The sequence below is a fragment of the Abrus precatorius genome, unplaced genomic scaffold (genome assembly GCF_003935025.1).
Source record: "Abrus precatorius isolate BTA unplaced genomic scaffold, Abrus_2018 Scaffold6, whole genome shotgun sequence".
Taxonomy (NCBI): domain Eukaryota; kingdom Viridiplantae; phylum Streptophyta; class Magnoliopsida; order Fabales; family Fabaceae; genus Abrus; species Abrus precatorius.
In genome coordinates this window covers 2,696,660-2,719,295 of record NW_020874406.1, presented here as the reverse complement: position 1 = coordinate 2,719,295, position 22,636 = coordinate 2,696,660, and the positions used below count along the sequence as shown (strand labels likewise).

Sequence of the window (22,636 nt, the reverse complement as noted above, 5' to 3'; positions counted from 1 at the left end):
GCTCCATTTAATGTCAAACTAGTGACATTAAAGAAGCGCTTTGTGAAAGGCAACTCACAGTTTTATAGCACTTTCTAATTCTCTTTTGATTTCAATAAGCAATCTTTCATTTAAGCTGTGTTACTAGTCATGTTGCTTAGTTCATTTTGCATAAACATTTTGTTTACCACTTGACTCATTATTTGATTGATGATTTGTTCATAACTTTTGTAGAGGAAAAATTGCTGTAGTTGGACTCAATTTGTACATATATTCATGGAAGTCCAAGTAGAAAGGGAGGAATAATCATTTCCATGGCACCAAGCATTCACTCTAGAAAGAATTTTGAAGTTAGCCATGAAGGTAATCACTTTCCCAAGCCATAGTGGTCACTTTCCACCAAGGTATGTGACTTTGCTCTCTGTAGTTCTCACTTTCAATTTTCATAGTGACCACTTTGAGGGTTTTTGAATTCATTGGTTTGCGCGTAACTACTATGAAAATTCATAGTAGCCACGCGCAGTACCTTGGGAAAATAGACATGAAGGGCGCCTCTGTAGTGATTACTTTGAATATTCATAGTAACCACTACAAAAACTAATTTTTGAACATTTGATACGCGTAGTTACTATGAATATTCATAGTAACCACGCGTAACCTCTTTTAAAACAACTGAGAAAGGTGCCTCTGGAGTGATTACTTTGAAAATTCATAGTAACCACGCGCACCCCATTTTTGCTGAAACCCTTGCTACTATGATTATTGAGAGTAACTACGCCCAACATTTTTATATAAATAGGACCTGTTTCACGTTCACTCTCACTCTTTATTTCTGAGAAAATTTTCACTCCTCTCCTAATTTCCTGAGCACCCACTCCTTCAAATTAAATTCCTTGCATCTGAACGTCAACTCCCTACACTTTTGCACTGCATTTGAACTCCAATCCAGGTAATTTCCTCTCCCTCACTCTCTGCGTTAGGATCAGTTTCTGCAAAGATAATTATATGATTTCAAGCTAGTAGGGTGATTAATTTGATCCAGTATGCACAAATTGCCATGTTTGAACCCTAGGGTAGCCACTTTCATAATTCGTAGTGATTACTATGTGGGTAATGCTGAAATTCTGCTTCCCCTAGGTTCGTTTTAGTCTGGAATGTGATTTCTTTGCATTAAAATTCAACTTCTCATGGTTAGAAATCAAATTGCATTTTCCTTTTCTGAAGTTGAAGTGTTTTTGCTCTAGAGTAATTACTATCAATATTCATAGTAACTACTCTCTGTGAATATATTGTGTCTGCTCATTTCATACACTCATTCCTGATCTGAATCAGTTGCACTACCACGTAACTGCATTTTCCCTTACTACTTGCTCTGAATTCTGGAAATTTGATTTGAAATTAGACCCATCTTGCTGCACATGCTTTTTACCTTAGCTGATTTAGTGGAATTCATCCTCTGCATTTTATATATGTCCTCTACATTTTATATATGCTCTCTGCATTTTCACAGCCTGATTCAGAAGTTGAGAACTCATTTGATTGGATCCAAATGCACACTGTGTTTAAATTTTCCAGACCATCAAATGAACCTCTTTTGATGACCATAATTCATTACATGACATTTGCTGTTCTGCATTTTAAACACATGGATTATGAATTTTATTTTGGAACTGTTATTGCTGTCATAGTAGCTACCTGTAACACATAGTGGTCACTTTACTGAACCTAATTTGTTGATTGAATTTGCAAGTGTATGTGTCTATATGTTATTTTCTTGCTGCTGAACTTCACTGAAAGTGTCCACTTTCATAGTGGTCACTTTTATCATTTCAATATTGCAAAAACTGACATAATTCACACATAGTGATCACTCTGCATATGTTTAACTGTCTGATCTTTCACTGTCAAAGTAGTTACTACCAACTAGCATAGTAGTTACTTTTGCATGCAGAACCCCTCTGATTTGTCTTAATTTTCTCTGATTTCTGCACATTTGCTATGAAATTAAATTAATCTGTCATGCTTCACTGCCAAAGTAACTGCTTTCATTCATCATATTAGCCACTTTTTACTGCAGCAATGCTGTAAATTGCCTGCATTTTCTCTACTTCATTTCCAAATGGTGTGAAATTCTTGCTACAAGGTTAATTATGCACTATCACTCATTTATTCCTTTTTCTATATGCAGATTAATGGCAAACACTCCCAGAAAGAACGCACCCAGAGCCAAGAGAGCCAAGACAGCTGCTGCCTCTTCATCTAGGCCTCAGCCTGCACATGATCCCAGATTTCGGTCCCTGGCCCGTGAGAATTTCTTCAAAGCCAATATTCTCAGGCGACACATTGTGCAGGACAGGAATTTTGACCTGTAAAAAGGGACCTACCCCCAATTTGAGCAGGAAATCCAGAAAAGGGGGTGGGATTTGTTCACCATATGTGCTGGGCATAGGTGGAAGGACATCACCCAAGAGTTCTATGCAAATGCCTTCAGGGTTAAGGGAGATGATTTCCCCTACAGGCATTCCATGGTTAGAGGTAAGGTGATAGACTTCAACCCTGCCAACATCCAGAGGATCCTCAACATCCCTCTTCCTGAAAAGAGGCCTGGACAGCTGGACTACACTATTTTCAGCTACTTGGAGGAGAAGGACTACAAGCCAATCCTTCAAGCAATATGCAAGGCTGGAGAGAACTGGGAGTTTGACATGAAGCTCCAGCCCAAGAACCTAACTACAAAGCACCTCCTTCCACCTGCCAAAGTCTGGAGCATCTTCATCCTTAGCTCCTTCATGCCAGTCATGCACTCATCTACCTTGGCAGTGAAGAGGGCAGAGCTAGTTTATGCCATCATGACAGGGATGCCCATCCATGTTGGCAATGTTATCAGCAATGCCATCATGGAGATCCTAGCTAGGAAGAAGGACTCCATGGGTTTTCCCTCCATCATTACTATGCTCTGCCAGGATGCTGGAGTTGACTTTGGGGAGTATCAGTAGAAAATCATAGCAGCTCCCTGCATCACCACAGCTATGGTGAAGGAGCTGTTTAAAGCTAAGAAGAGCTCAGCCCCAGAGATACCTCCCCAAGTTGCAGGGAAGAAAGGCCTTCCTTCTAAAATGAAAGACCAGCTGAAGGAAATAGCTCTGCGACAAGATGCTATACATGCTGGTCAGAAGGCTGCTCTGACCCTTGTAGAGACCATGTTACTCAACGTGGGGAAGAAGATGGGAATGACTGCTGACCAGATCTACTATGCCCCCACCTTCCCAGCCCCTTATCTTCGAGCAGCAGTTCAGAATGATCTCCCACCTTTCACACCTACAGTAGAAGAGGAAGAGGAAGAGGAAGATAGCAGCTCTGAGGGTGAGCTAGTACCAGACCCAGTTGCAGCAGCAGAGGGGCAAGATGATGAGGACACTGATACGGATGCAGCTGATGATGATGACCTCTCTTCCAGCGCTGATGAGGATGCAATATAGTCTTAAACTTTTATTTCTGTTATTTATTTAACCTTATCTTTCATTGTACATATTTTTTTTTCTGCCAATTTCCCTGTAATTAGTACACTTTTCTTTTTATTTTCCCTGCCTTTAACTTCCCTTTACTGCTTCTACTCTGAACAACAACTTAACTCTTTCATGCTATTTATATATATTATCTGAGTTTGAGTTATTTTGTTCTGCTGGTGCTGAATTTATTATCTCTTTGTGCAGAGAATGCCCTCAGTTCCATCAAGAGGAGCATCATTTTTTTGCCCATGAGTTGAGGCACTATCATTCATGAAAGGGGGGTGAAGTTCTTTACCTCTATTTCATATACTCTTAACCTCATTTTTCCTGCATAATTATACATTAAAATACAAAAATATATTTTTATTCTTTTTCTTTTAATTGAACCAAATTTTGTAATCCCAATCTTAGACTCTTATTGCAATTTTCATTCAATTCATGAACACACTCTACTTTTGTAAATAATTTTCTCTCCATGCCATGCTGAATATCTTTTCTTGCAAGGTGATTTATCCTTACATGATGTTAAGTAATTATCACCATTTTTACCATGGTAGAGAATTGAGCCCCTAATTATCTTTCTGTGTGTATGCTTCATGTAATTTTGCATCTATTCTCTAGAACTTGCCCTGCTTCTTAATTTAATATGCATTATGCAATTTTTTATCTAGATGATTGAGGCCTCCTTTACACACACACACAACCACTCACCATTTCCCACCTTTGCACCTTATTGCATTACATCCTCTTCTTTTGCCAAAACTTAGTTTGCTAAAACATTTTTTTTCTTCCATCAAGAACGTATTTCTTTTGAGTAACATCAAGAGTGAATGCAAATACCAAGTTTGGGGTGTTGAATTTGATGGTAGTTGCTTGAGGACAAGCAACCTCTCAAGTTTGGGGTGGTGAACAATATACATGTTAAAATACATGTAAAAAAAAAAAAAAGTGGTTGCCAAAGTCCAATAAATCATAAAAGAAAGAATGAAAAAGGAAAGAAAATAAAATGAAGCAAGATCCAAGAGATTGAAGAGATCTTCACATAATGAAAAATGATGAAAAACAAGGTGAAAAATGCTTAAACCTCTTAGGCTACCTCATTTGATGCATTTCATTCTAATTGTTGTATTCACTCACTCAAGAGAATTCCCTTATCTTGAAAACCCACCTGAGCTTTTGACCCTCCTTGATCAAATTGAACCTTACCTATCCCTATTTGTGACCAACCAAGTCCTTTTGATAGGTAAATCATTGTATTAAGGCAAAGGAGATTGAGAATATGGGCAAGCATATGGTAGGGTAGAGCAATTTGCATGTGTTGAGGGAAAATACCTAGCTTGAAACACTGATGAGTGAAGAGTGAAACACCACCTTGTGAGCCAGATAATTTCTTGGCATTGTGTGAAATATGATGAACCTTGTTGAATTTTTGTTTCACTTGTATGGGACTTTGCATAAAATTAATTGATATGAGTGTGCTTTCTTTGTTGAATGACTCCATGATTTTGAAAAGGCGAAAGTGCATATTAGAGTTGAAAGATTGGAACAGAAAAATTTTGAGAAATTTTTTTGGATAAGTCCAACTTTTTTTTTACTTTAGTCCTTGAATTTTGGTTTGCTTGAGGACAAGCAAAAGTTTAAGTTTGGGGTTGTGATGAATCCACAATTTACTAAATTTTTATACATCATTTATTACTTTTTATAGAAAAGAATAGACTTAGATAGCGTAAATAAGATGAATATTCCAATTAGGTTAAATAATATAGGCTTCTTAGTTTTTGGTTAATTTACATTGATTTAGATAGTTTATTTTTCATGTTTTGATCATTTGAATAATGTGGCAGGGATTCCCAAGCTTATTTTGAAGAATCATTGAATTTTAAGGAATTTGATGTGAAAGTAACTACTTTCAATACTGATAGTGACAACTACAGCAAGCCATTTCCAGCAAAGGGACCAAAGTGATCACTTTCAAAGCTTAAAGTGACAACTACAGCAACCCAGGATCAACCAAACCTGCGCGTGGTTACTATGAATATTCATAGTAATCACTCCAGAGCATGCAAAAATTGAAGGTGCTGCGCGTAACTACTATGAATATTCATAGTAATCACTCCAGAGAGGAAAAACTCAACTGATGCTGCGCGTGGTTACTATGAAAGAATGAGAGTAATTACTTTGGGCGGCGCCAGCTTTAGTATAAATAGATTTTTACCAAATTAGGGTAGGGAGTTCTTACACTTTTTGAACCTTTTCTCTTCTTTACTCAATTTAGGATATTTTCCAGAGCTTAGGGCAACCTTGGGTGACAGCCAAGGGTCCAACCTAGGGTTTGGTTTCTCATTTCTCTTGCTTTTACATTAATGTTAATGAGTTTTCTGCATTTCCCAATTGCGTTTTTGACCCCCATTTCCATGGAGGGCTAAGTTTGTGTAATCCTTAGTGAATTCACATGGGTTCTTGAGTTCCTTGAATTTAATGATAATATAATTCCTTTCTTTCATGAATTACTTCTTCCTTGTCTCTTGAATTGAATTAATGGTGAATGAGGGGGGTATTGCTCAATTAACCCTAATTTCATTTTAAGGAGATTATAAACCAAGGGTTGCTTAATCCTAGGTTTAATTCTAAGGTTGCGTAATTTTGGGATGAGAGATTAGAGCCTAACAAATTGCGTAATTTCATTGGGACCATAAGGTTGATTTTCGCTTGTTAAATTAACCTAATTCATGGAAGAGAGGATGAATGTTAAATCTTGAGTGGAATGAGGATAGAATCTATGTGGATGAACTAAGGATTGTTGTTTTCTATTGTTTGAATTAATTAAACTCATTTGCTCATTGCTCTTTATTTTGATTTGAAACCACAAAACCCCCTATTTTAATTGCTTGTTTAATTTATGCCTTCAACATGTTTAATGAAGATTAATAACCAATGTTCATGGGAGACAATCTAGGGTTACCCTAGTACTACATTAATTTGTTTAAATTTTGATGAGGATTTACAACAAATCTTTTAAACACCTCGAAATAGACCATCATCATTGATCAGTTTTCCCCTCACCATGCTGTGTTTGGGAGGGAGAGTGTCACTTTTAATCCTCATTGCGTTGGCTAAGAACTCTTGGGTGATTTCCTTCCACCCATTTCCAGCACAGGTTGTAAAAAGGTCCCATCCTCTTCTCTGAATCTCTTCCTCAAATTGGGGATAAGTGCCTTCTTGAATCTCAAAGTTACGGTCCTGTACCAGCTTCCTTCTCAGGATATTTGTTTTAAAATATTCTTCATGTTCCAAGGACCTAAACCTCTGGTCATGGTTAGGAGGAGGTGCAGAGGAAGAGACACCAGCTGTTTTGGCCCTCTTAGACCTTGGAGTGCTCTTCCTTGGTGTGTTGACCATTTTTGCTGCAGAGAAAAAGGAAATCTGTGTGAGATATTCTGCAGCAACGATGTATTTCAAATAAAATAATATTTAACTAACTGAGACAGCAAACCAGAACATCAGGAATAGGATACAATGCAAGGTGATCACATTATGGTTCAGGCAAAACAGCATTAAGACAACCAAATTGGACATAGGCAATGATGCAGCAAACTGAAATTAAGTGCACATGAAGCAAACAAGTGGTAACAAACCATTTTGTATGCCAGCAAAATGTCAAGAACTATGCAGACAAATACAAATAACGAAATATGCATGGGGGTAATCTAATTAACCACTTTCCATTAAAGTAATGTGCACAACAAAATGAAAGTGGTTAATTTGGAGCAGCAAAGATCAGCAGAAGTGTGTTCAGACTGTATCAGAGGTGAAGTAAGTTCAATAGGGTGCAGTCAGGGCCAGACATGCATTAACATAATAGCACAGCAATGCAGAGAGTGAGAGTATGTAGCAGATATGCATACGCTAAGTATGTCAAAGTAATGCAGAGTGAATGAAGGGCATTTCATGCTTGTACACTAATGGCTGCAGTGAACTAGTGAATATCATGCAGGCAGAAAATTAAATTAATCCTTATTATATTAAACATGCAAGATAGTCACTACTAAAAATGGAAGTAGGCACCCTATGATGCAGCAATAGTACAGAACACATATAACCAAAGTAACAACTCTCAATCCCTTTTGATCAAACAAGTGTCGTTCAGAATTGTCAACACAATTGTTATGCATACAAGGTTCAAGCATAGGCAGGGCAATCTTTAAATTCTAGAATGCAGAAATGAAATAGAAATACATGGGTGTGTAACAGTGAAAATGGCATTTTGAATTTACCACTGTGCAGTAAGGCACAATGAGAATTATAACAGAAGAATTGAAAATTTGGGGATGCAAGTATGCATGGTGTGACAGTTGTTAAAGTTCGGCAAATGGGAGTATAGAACAATTGCAACAAAGTGTTATTCAAGGCAAAATGTATACACAGGGGAATGAATCATTAAGCAAGCACAAAAATTTAATTCCTTTCCACAAATAATTCAGATTGCAAATAACAGAGTGTTCAAAATAATTTCAGTGCAAAAGCTCAAAACATAATTCCCAATTTATAGTAATTATCCATGATAGGACTTCAGACCTTGTGCATGTAAGCATAGCTAAAATCAGTGGATTACAGGCCTAGAGTGGTTGCCACTACATCAGAATTCACAGTTATCCATAATTTCGAACAAGAGTGACTACCCTAGGGGTGATAATGGTGGAACACCGCATATTTCCCAATTGAAAGTACCCTAACCCCTTCAAACACATAATCATGATCAAATTGAAAGTATTTGCATGAAAACCCCAACAAACGAGAGTTAAAATCAAAGTTTCCAATTGACAACGAGCAAGTTAGGGCTAGAGCAATGGTGAAATGTACAATTCATCACAATTAAGCACCCCTAAACCCTTTGAATCAGTAATCTTACATCAACTAATAGGATGCACGCAAAATTTTCAAAGTATAAAATCCCAGATCAAAACCCGCCAAATTATGCATTATAAACCCTAACACAGAAAGAGATGAAATTGGAAAATTTACCTGGATGGAAGTTCAATATTGTTGCAGAAATGCAGAATGGAGTAGGTTTGAACACAAAGTAACAAAGGGAAGAGGGGAAATCAAGGGGGGTGGGAGATGAGGGTGAAAGTGAACACTTTCAGTTTAGAGAGGGTGAGTGCGAGAGTGAACACTTTCAGTTTATATAGGTTTCGGGCGTTATCACTTTCAAACCATAGTGAACACACGCATTTGTATTTGGCAAGTGAAGTGGTGCGCATAATCACTATGGCATGAAAGTGATAACTACAGAAAAGGCTTTTGGTGAAGTGGCTTGTGCGTAGTTACTATGAGATGGGAGTAACTACGCGCATCAACGTTAGTCCAGGAGGTGCCTCTGTAGTTATTCACATTTGCGTGTGTTCACTATGAACTGGGAGTGATGACGCGTAAACCCATGACCCAAAAACCTCTTCAAAGTGATCACTATAGGCTGAAAGTGAAAACTACAAAGAGTGGATTCACTTACCTTAGCATGAAAGTGACTACTATGAAATGGAAGTGGACACCTTGGATAGGTCTTGGTGCATAGGGATTTTCTATGGTCTCTGCATGAATCAGATTCAAAATTTAAAACTGTCCACTCTGACAAGAATGAAGAATATGTAATAGAATCATGTTTAATGCATATCAATTCACAGCTCAATCATAAAAAATGCTTTTTGGATGAAAAGAACCATAAAGAATAAAAGTAAAAATAAAAATAAATACAAAAAATTCTTAATCAACTTGTGAGTTGCCTCTCACACAGCGCTTCTTTAACGTCACTAGCTTGACGTATGAAATTATTTATAGGAGCCAAGGAATGGAATAGAGGTTGGTGCATGGCGATATCAAGTTAATCTCTTCAACTTCTTCCAAGGTAGCTGAGTTTTACAAGAATGACTTCAAGCGGTGCCCATTCACCATAAAACTTTTGCTAGTGGAGTCACTTATGATCTCCACTGTACCATGGGAAAATACCTTTGTAACAGTGAAAGGTCCAAGCCACCTTGATTTGAGCTTTCCAGGCATGAGTTTAAGACGAGAATTAAACAAGAGAACCTTTTGACCAACATAAAATTCTTTGCTTGAAATCTTCTTATCATGGTATTGTTTGGTCTTTTCCTTATAAATTCTGGAGTTCTCATAGGCCTTAAGACGTAGCTCCTCCAACTCTTGCAGCTGTAATTTCCTCTACTCTCTAGCTGAATCATAATGGATGTTGCAAGCCTTTACTGCGCAATAAGCTTTGTGTTCCACCTCAACTGGCAGATGGCAGGCTTTTCCATAGACCACCCTGTATGGTGACATTCCCAAGGGTGTCTTGAATGTTGTTCTATGTGCCTACAAGGCATCATCAAGCCTGCGACTCCAGTTTTTTCTATGGGGCTGCACTACTCTCTCAAGTATTTTCTTGATTTCTCTATTTGAGAGCTCGGCCTGCCCATTTTTCTGTGGGTGGTAGGCAGTGGAAACTTTGTGTACAACTCCATATTTCTTCAACAAGACTTCCATAGTCCTATTACAAAAATGACTTCCTTGATCACTAATGATGGCCCTAGGAATTCCAAACCTGCAAAATAAGTTGCTACGAACAAACTCTGCAACAACTCTAGCATCATTAGTTCTGGTGGCTTTAGCTTCCACCCATTTTGAGACATAATCAACAGCAAGAAGTATATAAAGAAAACCAAAAGAGGAGGGGAATGGCCCCATAAAATCAATACCCCAGACATCAAAGATGTCACAATAGAGAATGGGCTGTTGGGGCATCTCTTGTCTCCCTGTAATTACCCCTCCCGCTCTTTGGCATCTCTCACAGGTAGAATATGCTTGCCATGAGTTTTTAAAAATAGATGGCCAATACAGCCCTGTATCCAGCACCTTTCTTGCTGTTCTCTGAGGCCCTTGATGACCTCCTACAGCTGAGGCATGACAGAACTGCAGTATGGATGGAATTTCTTCATCTGGCACACATCTTCTGATGACTTGGTCACTGCAGAATTTCCATAAATAAGGGTCATCCCAAACGTAATGTTTGGCATCGCTCCTTATCCTATCCTTTTTAGCCTTTGGTGCACCTGCTGGAAAAACTTCTGCAGCAAGAAAGTTAACAATATCAGCATACCAGGGTGCCTGTGAAGCATACAACTGGAAGAGTTTTCATCAGGAAAATCATCTAAAATTGGAATAGGGTCTAGAACTCCCTCTATCCTGCTCAGGTGGTCGGCTACCAAATTCTGAGTTCCACTTCTATCCTTGATCTCCAAATCAAATTCTTGAAGTAAGAGCATCCATCTTATAAGTCTGGGCTTAGAATCTGTCTTTTTCAGCAAATACTTCAAGGCAGAATGATCAGTAAAAACCACAACTTTTGACCCTAATAGATATGATCTAAACTTGTCCAGTGCAAAAACTATGGCCAATAATTCTTTTTCAGTTGTGGTATAATTACATTGTGCTGAATCCAAAGTTCTAGAAGCATAATAAATGATATGGGGAAACTTACCAACCCGCTGTGTCAATGCGGCCCCCACTGCAAAATTGGATGCATCACACATTAATTCAAATGGTGTGGTCCAATCTGGAGGTTGGATGATGGGTGTGGTGGTCAGGGCTTCCTTAAGCATATTAAATGCTTCTTTGCACTTTTCATCAAAGTTGAACTCAGCCTCCTTTTGCAAAAGCTTGGACAGGGGAATGGCTATTTTGGAGAAGTTCTTAATGAATCTCCTGTAGAACCCTGCATGGCCAGGGAAAGCACGAACCTCTCGAATGCAAAAAAGGTAAGGCAATTGTGCAATAACATCAAGTTTTGCAGGATCTACTTCAATTCCCTTTTCAGATATGATATGGCCTAACACTACACCTTGCTCTACCATGAAATGGCATTTTTCAAAATTCAGCACAAGGTTAGTATCAATGCATCTTTTCAATACTTTTTCCAAATTATTCAAACATACAGAGAAAGATAGGCCATACACAGTAAAATCATTCATAAAAACTTCTATACAATGCTCCACTAAATCAGAAAAAATGCTTAACATACATCTTTGAAATGTTCCTGGAGCATTGCATAAGCCAAAGGGCATTCTCCTATAGGCAAAAGTGCCAAAAGGACATGTAAAAGTGGTTTTTTCCTGGTCTTCAGGTGCAATGCAAATTTGGAAATAACCAAAAAAACTGTCAAGAAAACAATAATGAGACTTACCAGCCAACCTTTCCAACATTTGATCAATGAAAGGTAATAGGAAGTGATCTTTCCGGGTTGCTTGGTTAAGCCTTCTGTAGTCTATGCAGACTCTCCAACTATTCTGGACTCTGGTGGGTATCAACTCATCTTTTTCATTCATCACCACAGTGAGTCTAGATTTCTTTGGTACCACTTGGACCGGGCTAACCCAAGTGCTATCTGATATAGGGTAGATAATCCCAGCTTGCAGCAACTTGGTGACTTCCTTCTTCACCAGGTCTAGAATAATGGGATTCACTCTCCTCTGAGGCTGCCTCACTGGCTTAGCACCCTCCTCCAATAATATTTTGTGAATACAAAGAGAGGGGCTGATTCCAGGGATATCAGCAAGGGTCCAGCCTATAGTTTTCTTGTGCCTCTTAATCACTTCTAGGAGTTTCTCCTCTTGTTCTACATTCAGTTTGGTGGAGATTATCACTGGAAGCTTCTCATTTGCCTCTAGATAGGCATATTTCATATGTTCTGGTAAAGGTTTAAGTTCCAGTGCTGGAGGTTGCTCCACAGAGGGAAGTGGTTTAGCACTCTCAGTAGAAGAAATCTCTGCAACATTCAAATCAAAGGGATTAGATTCAATTGTACTTGCTGATTTCAAAACATCACATTCTTCCCCTATCAATTTGTCAATCTCTTCAATATTAGAATTTGCAGAATTCACATTCAAAAAGTCAGAAACACAAGAGTCACACATACAAGAATTATTACAATATTCACAAATAGAAGTATCAATACATTCAGTAAAATCAAAAGAAAAATTTGTTTCTAAAAATTCAGAAAATTGTTCATCTATCAAATCATCAAATAAATCAATTTGGAAGACAGAATGTTCTTCAGATGGATGCTTCATAGCATCAAGTATGTTGAAGCGCACAATGCTGTCCCCAAACTCCATGGTAAGTGTCCCGGCATGCACATCAATTTTCGTTCTTGCGGTCTTCAAGAACGGTCTTCCCAATATGATTGGTGCAGCACTCTTCATTGACTCTCCCTCTTGCATGTCCAAAATGTAAAAGTCAGCTAGGAAGATGAGATCATTCACCCTGACTAGTACATCTTCAACAATCCCAGCTGGGTTTGTTATGCTTCTATTGGCTAACTGAATAACCACACCTGTAGGCTGTAGAGGGCCAAGAGACAGTGAAGTAAAAATGGACAAAGGCATGACATTTATAGATGCTCCTAAATCTAGCATAGCATTCTCAATCCTATTATTACCAATAATGCATGGGATAGTGAACGTTCCTGGGTCCTTACATTTCTCAGGCATTGTAGACCTTTGTTTTTCAAAAAGTGCAGACACATTCCTACCCATATTTACCTTCTCATTACCCTTAAGACGCCTCCTATAGGTGGATAAATCTTTCAAGAACTTGGCATACTTGGGTATTTGCTTGATTGCATCTAGTAGAGGTATGTTCACCTCTACCTTCCTGAAGGTCTCAAAAATCTCTTTCTCAGCCTCTTCAATCTTTTTACTCGGCTGAATAACTCTCTGAGGGAATGGTAGAGGAATTGGCCTTTCAACATTTTCTGCTACCTTTGGTTGGGTAGGAGTAGGTTCTGGTTATTCTTGAGTCATTTCCTCTCCATTTTGACCAACTGTAGTTGGAGTACAGCTTGAGTCTTCCTTCTCTTTGGGCATTGTGGGCTCTTGCATCACTTTCCCAGACCTCAAGGTGATTGCACTCACATTTTTGGGATTCACAACAGTTTGTGCAGGGAGGTTCCCTGAGCCTTGAGATTGCATCTGGTTTAGAGAAGAGGCTAACTGTCCCATTTGATTCTCCAAAGTTTTGATACTAGCCTCAGTTCTCTGCTGGAAAGTGATGTTGTTCATGGTCAATTGCTTCATGAGCTCCTTCAATAATGGTTCATTTTTCTGGGATGCATTTGGTTGTGAAGAGGGCTAGCATTATGTGCTTCATATTGAGTGCCTTGCTGCTGGTTATGTTGTTGAGAATTGCTTCCCCATCTTAGATTTCGATGGTTCCTCCAGCCTGGGTTGTATCTATTGGAAGATAGATCCCAATTGGGTTGTTGCTGCGAATTTGGAAAAGGAAATTTATTAGTGTAAATGTTTGCAACATAAGCCTGAGGATTACCTTCTAGAGTGTCAGACTCTTGTAGTGTGGGGCAGCTATCAATGTAGTGATCTGTAGCTGAGCAAATACCACACAACATGGCTGGAATGGATGGTGGAGGAGGTGAGGATGCAGCAACACTCTTTTGTATGGAAGCCAATTGCTTTACCATGGATGCTAATTCATCAAGTTTGTGTTCCAGCTTACTAGATTCAGCAACTTGTACTTCACTCACATTTCTGGTAACACAAGAATTTTGCCTTATTGCAAATTGTTGGGAGTTGGCGGCCATGTTCTTAATCAGGTTGTGAGCTGCAACTGGAGTTTTGTCAACCAACGCCCCTCCACTTGCAGCGTCTATCATGCTTCGGTCCATAGGGTGCAGTCCCTCATAAAAGTATTGTATCAACAATTGATCACTAATCTGGTGATGGGGGCAGCTAGCACACAACCTCTTGAATCTTTCCCAATATTCATAGAGGGTTTCTCTTTCAAGTTGCCTTATCCCACATATTTTCTTTCTTATGGACGCAGCTCTTGACGCTGGGAAAAATTTCTCCAGGAAAAGCCTTTTCAAGTTGTCCCAACTAGCAATGGATCCTGGAGGGAGATAGTAAAGCCAATCCTTGGCTGCATCCATCAGAGAGAACGGAAAAGCCTTTAATTTGACATGCTCCTCAGGCACACCTTGTGGCCTCATGGTTGAACAAACAATGTGGAATTCCTTGAGGTGCTTGTGTGGATCTTCACTTGCAAGGCCATGAAATCTTGGCAACAAGTGTATTAGTCCAGTTTTTAGAACAAAAGGAGCATCAATATCAGGATACTGTATGCATAAAGTTTGATATGTTACATCGGGTGCAGCCAGTTCCTTTAATGTTCTTTCATTGTCAGCCATTTTTTCAATTTCAAATTTTAATGAATGGGGTGATGAATAGATAGATGAAGGAGATGAAGACTCCTCAAAATGTTCAGAACTATTCCTATGTGTTCTAATGCTACTATAAAATGTCCTATCAATCTCTGGGTCAAGTGGATACAAGTCTCCAGGATTCGATCTGGTCATGCACTAGAAACTAATTATAAGGAATGAAAAGAAGTAAGCTAGATGAAACAGCAAAAATGCAGAGAAAATCATATGACAATTATGCAGAAAACTAATGTCTATGTGTAGTAATATGAAGCAAAGAAGTTAAGCAACAAAAACAGAAAAGAAATTACAACTAATTGCAAGAACACACAACACAAGCTAACAAATTCTGCAGAAATGTGCAGCAAAAACAGAGTAATAATGCAGAAAGTGACCAAAACTGGAACTTGGGTCCAAAGGCGACAGAAAGTGCCAAAAGGGGACAAGTGATGAAACGAATTTTAGCTATTCGTCATGCAAAAGATTGTCGTTAATCCTCACCAAATATGCAAAGAAATGAATGCAGTACTAGGGTGTTATCCTAGGTTGTCTCCAAGGAATTTTTGGTTGGGAACATACATCGAACAAGTGTAAACATATATTTTAAAGCAAGTAAATTGGGGGGAGGTTTGTCAATTTCCAGATTTTAATCAAGAGCAAAATGTAAACTAGTAAAATTCAATCAATTAAGAAGAGTAATCCCTAGTCAATCAATGAGTTCTATCACTATTCTTCCAAATGATTCAATAATCCCCTATTTTTCCCTTGAATTAAGTTAATCTAACTAGTGAAAATTAACTTTAGCATCCCAATTAAAATTAAGCATCTTAATGGGCTCCAATCTCTATCCCCAAGATTAAGCAATCTCAAAGATTAATCAAAATTAAGCAATTTTGGATTAGAATTTCATTTGGGTAATTTAGGGTTCATTAAGCAATGTTCCCCTCATGCAAATTTCATTTTATTCAGAGATTGGGGTTAATAAATCCAAGGAAATAAAGAGTAATATTGCCATTAAACCCAAGAATTCAAGAACCATGTGAGTTGACTAGGAATTACAAGAGAATTCAGCCCTCCATATGGATGGGCTTCACAAATGAAAGAAGGAAATGCAGAAACGTAAGCAACATTAATGTAAAATCAATGAGAATCAAAGGGAAATTGAAAATTAAAACCTATAATGGACCCCTGGCTGTCACCCAAAGATCCTAAGCTCTGCAAAAAAGTGGCAAAAGAATCTAAGGAAATGTAAAAAGCTCCGTACCCTAATTTCTCAAATTCTATTTATAGTGCAGAAATTTTCACCCAAAGTGACAACTATGGTTTCATAGTGATAACGCGCAACGTTCCAAAGTGATTACGCACATTCCATAGTGATAGCGCGCAAGGTCTGTGATTTTGGCCTCTCTGGAGTTATCACTTTGGCTTCATAGTGATAACGCGCAACGTCCCAAAGTGATTACTCTCGCTCCATAGTGTTTATGCGCAGGTCTTGTGTTTTTGCCCTCTCTGGAGTTGTCACTTTGGCATCAGAGTGATAACTTTGGCTGCTCCAGAGTGTCTACTATGGTTCCATAGTAGCTATGCGTAGGATATTGTTCTTTTTGGCCTTTCTGGAGTTGTCACTGTGGGTTCATAGTGATCACTCTGGTCTACCTTTCTGGAACAAGCTTGCTGTAGTGTTCACTATGGACTCCAAAGTGATCACTTTCACCTCAAACTTTCTCAAATGCTAAAAATCCATGGAAAAAGTCTAGAAACTCCTACACAATTATTCAAATGATCAAAATTACAAACTATATCTATGTAAATCAATGTAAATTAACCTAAAATTAAGAAATCTATTATAAATTGACCAAAATAATATTTTTATGTTATTTACCACCCTAAGTTTACTTTTTCTATTAAGAAACATTAAAATAACAAGTAAAAATTCCATAAAATGTGGATTCATCACTATCAGATTAAGACTATTTCCTTTTTTCTTGAGAGATAGAGCAAAATGTTGGTTACAAGCTCAACCACAAGGAAGCATCACAACCTGGACAGAACTTGTGAATAAGTTTCTAACTAAGTACTTCCCTCCATCCAAAGCTGCTAAGTTGAGAGGAGAAATTACATCCTTTGTGCAGCAAGAAGGAGAATCATTGTATGAAGCTTGGGAAAGATACAAAGAATTACTTAGAAGGTATCCACATCATTGTATCCTAGATTGGATGCAATTGGAAACTTTTTATAATGGGATGAATGTAGTAACAAGAACAATGGTTGATGCTGCTGCTGTTGGAGGTTCATTAAATACAAAATCCTTGGAAGAAGCTCAAAGAATTATTGAGATGATGGCATCTTCAATGTATCAGAATTCAAACTCAAGAAATCAAGGAAGAAATTCTGGTCATGAAGCTAAGGTTCTGGAAACTTTTCTTGCACAGAATCAGCTACAAAATCAAATGTTTTCAGAACAATTAGCTGCCTTAACACAACAAATCAGCAATCTGCAAACAGGGAGTATGCCTACTAGTCAGCTAAGTTGTGATTTTTGTGGAGGAAACCATGTAAATGGTGCATGTGAGGCATCCACAAGTGAACCACAAGAGCAAGTGAATTATTTGAATAATTTTCAGAGACAACAGTCATCATATCCCCCTGGATTTCAATTTTTGAATAATAGAACTCAGCAGTATTCTAATTGGAATAATCAATATTCTGCTGCAAAGAATTCTAACTCAAATTTTCCTTTTTCTAATGCAGGTCCAGCAACACAACAGCCTTATTTTCAGAGGAATTCATCCACTCAACCTCAAGGAAATCAGAATTTTTCTAAGCCTATGAATGAGAGGTTGACTGAGATGGAAGAAACTATGCTGCAATTCATGAAGGTGACTCAAACAAGCTTCAAGAACCAAGAAGCTTCTATGAAGAAACTAGAAACACAAATCGGACAATTAGCTGAACAACTATCCAGTAGGGATGAAGGAAGATTTCCAAGCAATACAGTAATTAATCCTAAAGAGCAATGTCAAGCCATAACTACAAGGAGTGGAGCTGTAGTTGCAAGCCCTAAACCAGCAGAAAAGAAAGTAAATGATGGAGAAGAGAGAAAAATTGAACAAGATCTGCAACAAGGAAATTTTAAGCTATTAAAGAAAGACCATTCAGAAGAAAAAGTAGATGTTCCTATGAATTCTGAGAGGAAAACCAAAAAGCAACTCTTTGAGGAAGCTTGTAAGCCAATAGATCCAGAAAAATACAAGAGGCTGCCCTATCCTCAAAGAGTCCAAAATCCTAAACAAGAGGAACAATTTGAAAGGTTTATGAATGTCTTTAAGAAATTACAAATTAACATTCCTTTTGCAGAAGCTTTGGAGCAAATGCCTTCATATGCAAAGTTTATGAAAGAACTACTTTCCAGAAAAAGGAAGCTAGAGCATGATAAAACAGTACCTTTGACAGAGGAGTGCAGTGTCATTCTCAAGAGAAAGCTTCCTCAAAAGCTGAAAGATCCTGGATCATTTAGCATTCCTTGTGAAATAGGAAACTGCACTGTGGGAAGAGCATTGTGTGACTTGGGAGCAAGCATAAATTTGATGCCATTAGCTGTTCTGCAGAAACTTGGCATAGTGGAAGTGAAGCCCACCAACATTACACTGCAGCTAGCTGATAGATCATACACTTATCCATATGGCGTTGTTGAAGATTTATTAGTTAAAGTTGATAAGTTCATTTTTCCTGCAGATTTTGTAATTCTCGACATAGAAGTGGATTCCAACATTCCTTTGATACTAGGAAGGCCATTTCTTGCAACCGGAAGAGCCTTAATAGATGTGCAGAAAGGTGAACTTATGCTTCGTGTTCAAGATGAGAAGGTAGTGTTTAATGCGTTTGAAGCTTTAAAATATCCAATTGAAGATAGTACATGTATGAAGGTAGATATACTAGATGCTTTTATTACACAACGCCATATTGATGAAATTGATGAACTTGCTGTGTTAGAAGAAATAATATTTGCAGGTAATAACAAATCTGAACTTCTGCATGAAGAATACATCATGGAAGTGCAGCAGCAATTAGAGGCTCTGCCTATTCAAAAATCTGCAGAAAATTTAGTGAAGGAGAGGCTAAAAGAGGATGATAAAGAAGAGGAAAAGCAAAAGCTAGAGCTAACACAACTTCCTTCCCACCTGCGGTATGCATTTCTGGATGAGAAACATGAAAATCCAGTCATCATCAATAATGAACTTAAGGAAGAACAAGAGGAAAAACTGCTGAGAATTTTAAGAGAACACAAATCTGCAATTGGATGGAGTATTGCAGATTTGAAAGGTATAAATACTTCATTTTGTAAGCACAAAATTTTATTTGAAGAGAATTTTAAGCCTGTTGTGCATCCACAAAGGAGGTTAAACCCAGCCATGAAAAAGGTAGTTAAAAAGGAGGTCATGAAGCTGTTAGATGCAGGAATAATATACCCTATTTCTGACAGCAATTGGGTAAGTCCAGTCCAAGTTGTTCCAAAGAAAGGTGGTATGACAGTTGTACCTAATGAAAAGAATGAACTTGTCCCTACTAGGACTGTGACTGGATGGAGAATGTGCATAGACTATAGGAAATTAAATGATGCAACTAGAAAAGACCATTTCCCACTACCATTTGCAGATCAAATGCTAGAAAGACTTGCTGGACATTCATTTTATTGTTTTCTTGATGGGTATTCAAGATATAACCAAATAGCTGTGGATCCTTTGGATCAAGAGAAAACTGCATTTACATGTCCATTTGGAGTCTTTGCATATAGGAGAATGCCATTTGGTTTGTGTAATGCCCCTGCCACTTTCCAAAGATGCATGTTGTCTATTTTTCTGATTTGGTAGAAAACATCACAGAGGTATTCATGGATGATTTCTCTATTTTTGGTGATTCTTTTGATGATTGTTTAGCTAATCTATCCACTGTTTTGCAGAGATGTCAAGACACTAACCTTGTGTTGAATTGGGAGAAGTGTCATTTTATGGTACAAGAAGGCATTGTCCTTGGTCATAAAATTTCAGAGAAAGGAATGGAGGTGGACCAAGCTAAGATAGAAGTCATTAGTAAATTGCCTCCACCTATCAATGTTAAGGGAGTTAGAAGTTTTTTAGGACATGCTGGTTTTTATAGAAGATTCATAAAAGATTTTTCCAAGATTGCTAAACCCTTGAGTAATTTACTTATAAAGGATGCAGATTTTATATTTGATGATAATTGTTTGCATGGATTTTCTGTTTTAAAAGAGAAACTGATTTCTACACCTATTCTTGCAAAACCAGATTGGAAATTACCTTTTGAACTCATGTGTGATGCAAGTGATAGTGCAGTGGGTGCTGTGTTAGGACAGAGAAAAGATAGGAAATTACATGCTATCTATTCTTCAAGCAAAGTGTTAAATCCTGCACAAGTGAATTACACAACAACAGAAAAAGAATTTTTAGCTGTTGTATATGCTTTTGATAAGTTCAGATCATATTTAATGGGTTCGAAAGTGATTGTATACACTGATCATGCTGCTCTTAAATATCTTTTGACAAAACAGGATGCAAAGCCCAGATTATTAAGATGGATTCTACTCCTCCAAGAATTTGAGCTAGAGATCAAAGACAAGAAAGGAAAAGAAAATAGTGTTGCTGACCACCTGTCCAGATTATCTTTGGAGAATTCAACCACTGAATCATTGGAAATAAATGAAGAATTTGCAGATGAAAAGCTGTTTGCACTGGATAACATGCCTTGGTTTGCTAACATTGCAAATTTTAAAGCCACTCAATTCATTCCAAAGAGGTTTACCTGGCAGCAAAAGAAGAAGTTCTTACATGACAGCAAATTCTATGTGTGGGAAGACCCATACCAGTTCAAAATTGGAGTAGATGGGTTACTTAGAAGGTGCATTCTAGAAAGTGAGCAAGCTGAGATACTATGGCATTGTCACAATTCAGAATATGGAGGCCACCATGCAAGTTCAAGGACTGCAGCAAAAGTTTTGCAAGCAGGTTTCTTTTGGCCTACACTCTTCAAAGATGCCAAGAGGTATGTGGAAAACTGTGACAAATGTCAAAGAACTGGAAATATCTCAAGAAGACATGAGCTGCCATTAACCAACATCTTAGAAGTGGAAACATTTGATGTATGCGGGATTGATTTCATGGGACCATTTCCCCCATCATTTTCACACGAATACATTCTAGTGGCAGTGGATTATGTGTCTAAATGGGTAGAAGCAATTCCCACCAGATCAAATGATGTAAAGGTAGTGATTTCTTTTATAAGAAAGAACATTTTTCAAGATTTGGTGTGCCTAGAGTGCTGATAAGTGATGGAGGTACTCACTTCTGCAACAAGTATCTTGAAGCTGTATTAATGAAATATGGTGTGAAGCATAAAGTTGCTACTCCATACCATCCACAAACAAGTGGACAAGTGGAGGTTTTAAATAGAGAAATCAAGCAAATTCTAGAGAAAGTAGTGAACAGCTCAAGGAAGGATTGGTCAAAGAGGCTGGATGATTCATTGTGGGCATATAGAACTGCTTTTAAAACTCCAATTGGTATGTCTCCATATCAGTTAGTATTTGGAAAGGCCTGTCACCTACCTCTAGAGCTGGAACATAGAGCATATTGGACTACAAAATGGCTTAACTTCTATCTGTCAAGTGCTGGAAGGAAGAGAGTTCTGCAGCTGCATGAATTGGAGGAATTCAGACAGCAAGCTTATGAGAATGCATAGTTGTACAAAGAAAGAACCAAGAGAATCCATGACAAGTTCATTCTGCAAAAAGATTTTAGACTTAGCCAGCAAGTGCTGCTATTCAATTCAAGATTAAAATTGTTTCCAGGGAAACTGAAATCTAGATGGTCTGGACCATTTTTAATTAAGGAGACTTCTCCCTTTGGAGCAATTCTTATAGAAGATCAGAAAACAGGGAGGGAATTCAAGGTCAATGGCCAAAGATTGAAGATCTATCATGGAGAAGAGTTTGCAAGAAACATATCATGCTTGAAATTGGTTCCTCTTGAGTGAGGAACCACTAATGTCAAGCTAGTGACATTAAAGAAGCGCTTTGTGAGAGGCAACTCACATTTCTAACCCAGTTTAAGCTTTCTATAGTGTTTTTAGAATTCTGCATATTAATGTTCTGTAAATTTCTGATATTCTGCAAAAATTCTGCAAAAATACTACTGAATCTGATTTTCTAAGGTGCAATTGGATGCTTAAATTGAGAATTGATGAGGTGAATGTGAATCAAAGGGTTAAAATTCTGCATAATCAGATTTTCCAATTTTCTGTTCTTCTGCTATGTAATTTTGCTACATATCTTTGTTGAGGTGAAATTGATATGTGAATTGAGATCTAATATGTCTAATGTGTATCTGCAGAATTAGAAATATGTATAATCACGTTTTACAATTTTATCCAAGTTCTGCATATATGTTGCTACAGCTGTCTTTAAGAATTGAATCTAATAAATGGTCAGAGGTTTGAAATTGATATTCAATGTGGAGAATGTGTATTTAATGGATTTGAGAGTAAAAATTGAATTAATTGAGGTTTTAGAGGTATTTGATTAATGAGAGGAGTCACTTTATTGCAGAAAAGAAGCTACGCAGAGAATGCATTTTGAGGTTTTCTGCTGAAACAATCACTTTTACTGATAAAAGTGATCACGCAGAGACAGATGGGAAAATGAGCTCTCTGGAACGCTTCCTTTTTCTGTCAGAAGTGACTACGCACAGGTAAGTAAACTTCTAATATTTCTGCGTTAGTACTTTTATTGAAAAAAGTTATCACTTTGCTGCGCGTTATCACTTTGCTCAGCAATAGTGATAACGCGCGCCTCACTCTGAAAAATCCACTC

The 22,636-nt window shown here is 37.8% G+C and overlaps 1 non-coding gene across 1 annotated transcript; it reads right to left on the bottom strand.

Annotated features, from left to right (window-relative positions):
- Positions 1-16,850: 16,850 nt before the first annotated feature.
- Positions 16,851-16,957, bottom strand: LOC113870515. Its single transcript, XR_003505539.1, has one exon. It is a non-coding gene; the product is annotated as a small nucleolar RNA R71 (small nucleolar RNA).
- Positions 16,958-22,636: the final 5,679 nt, after the last annotated feature.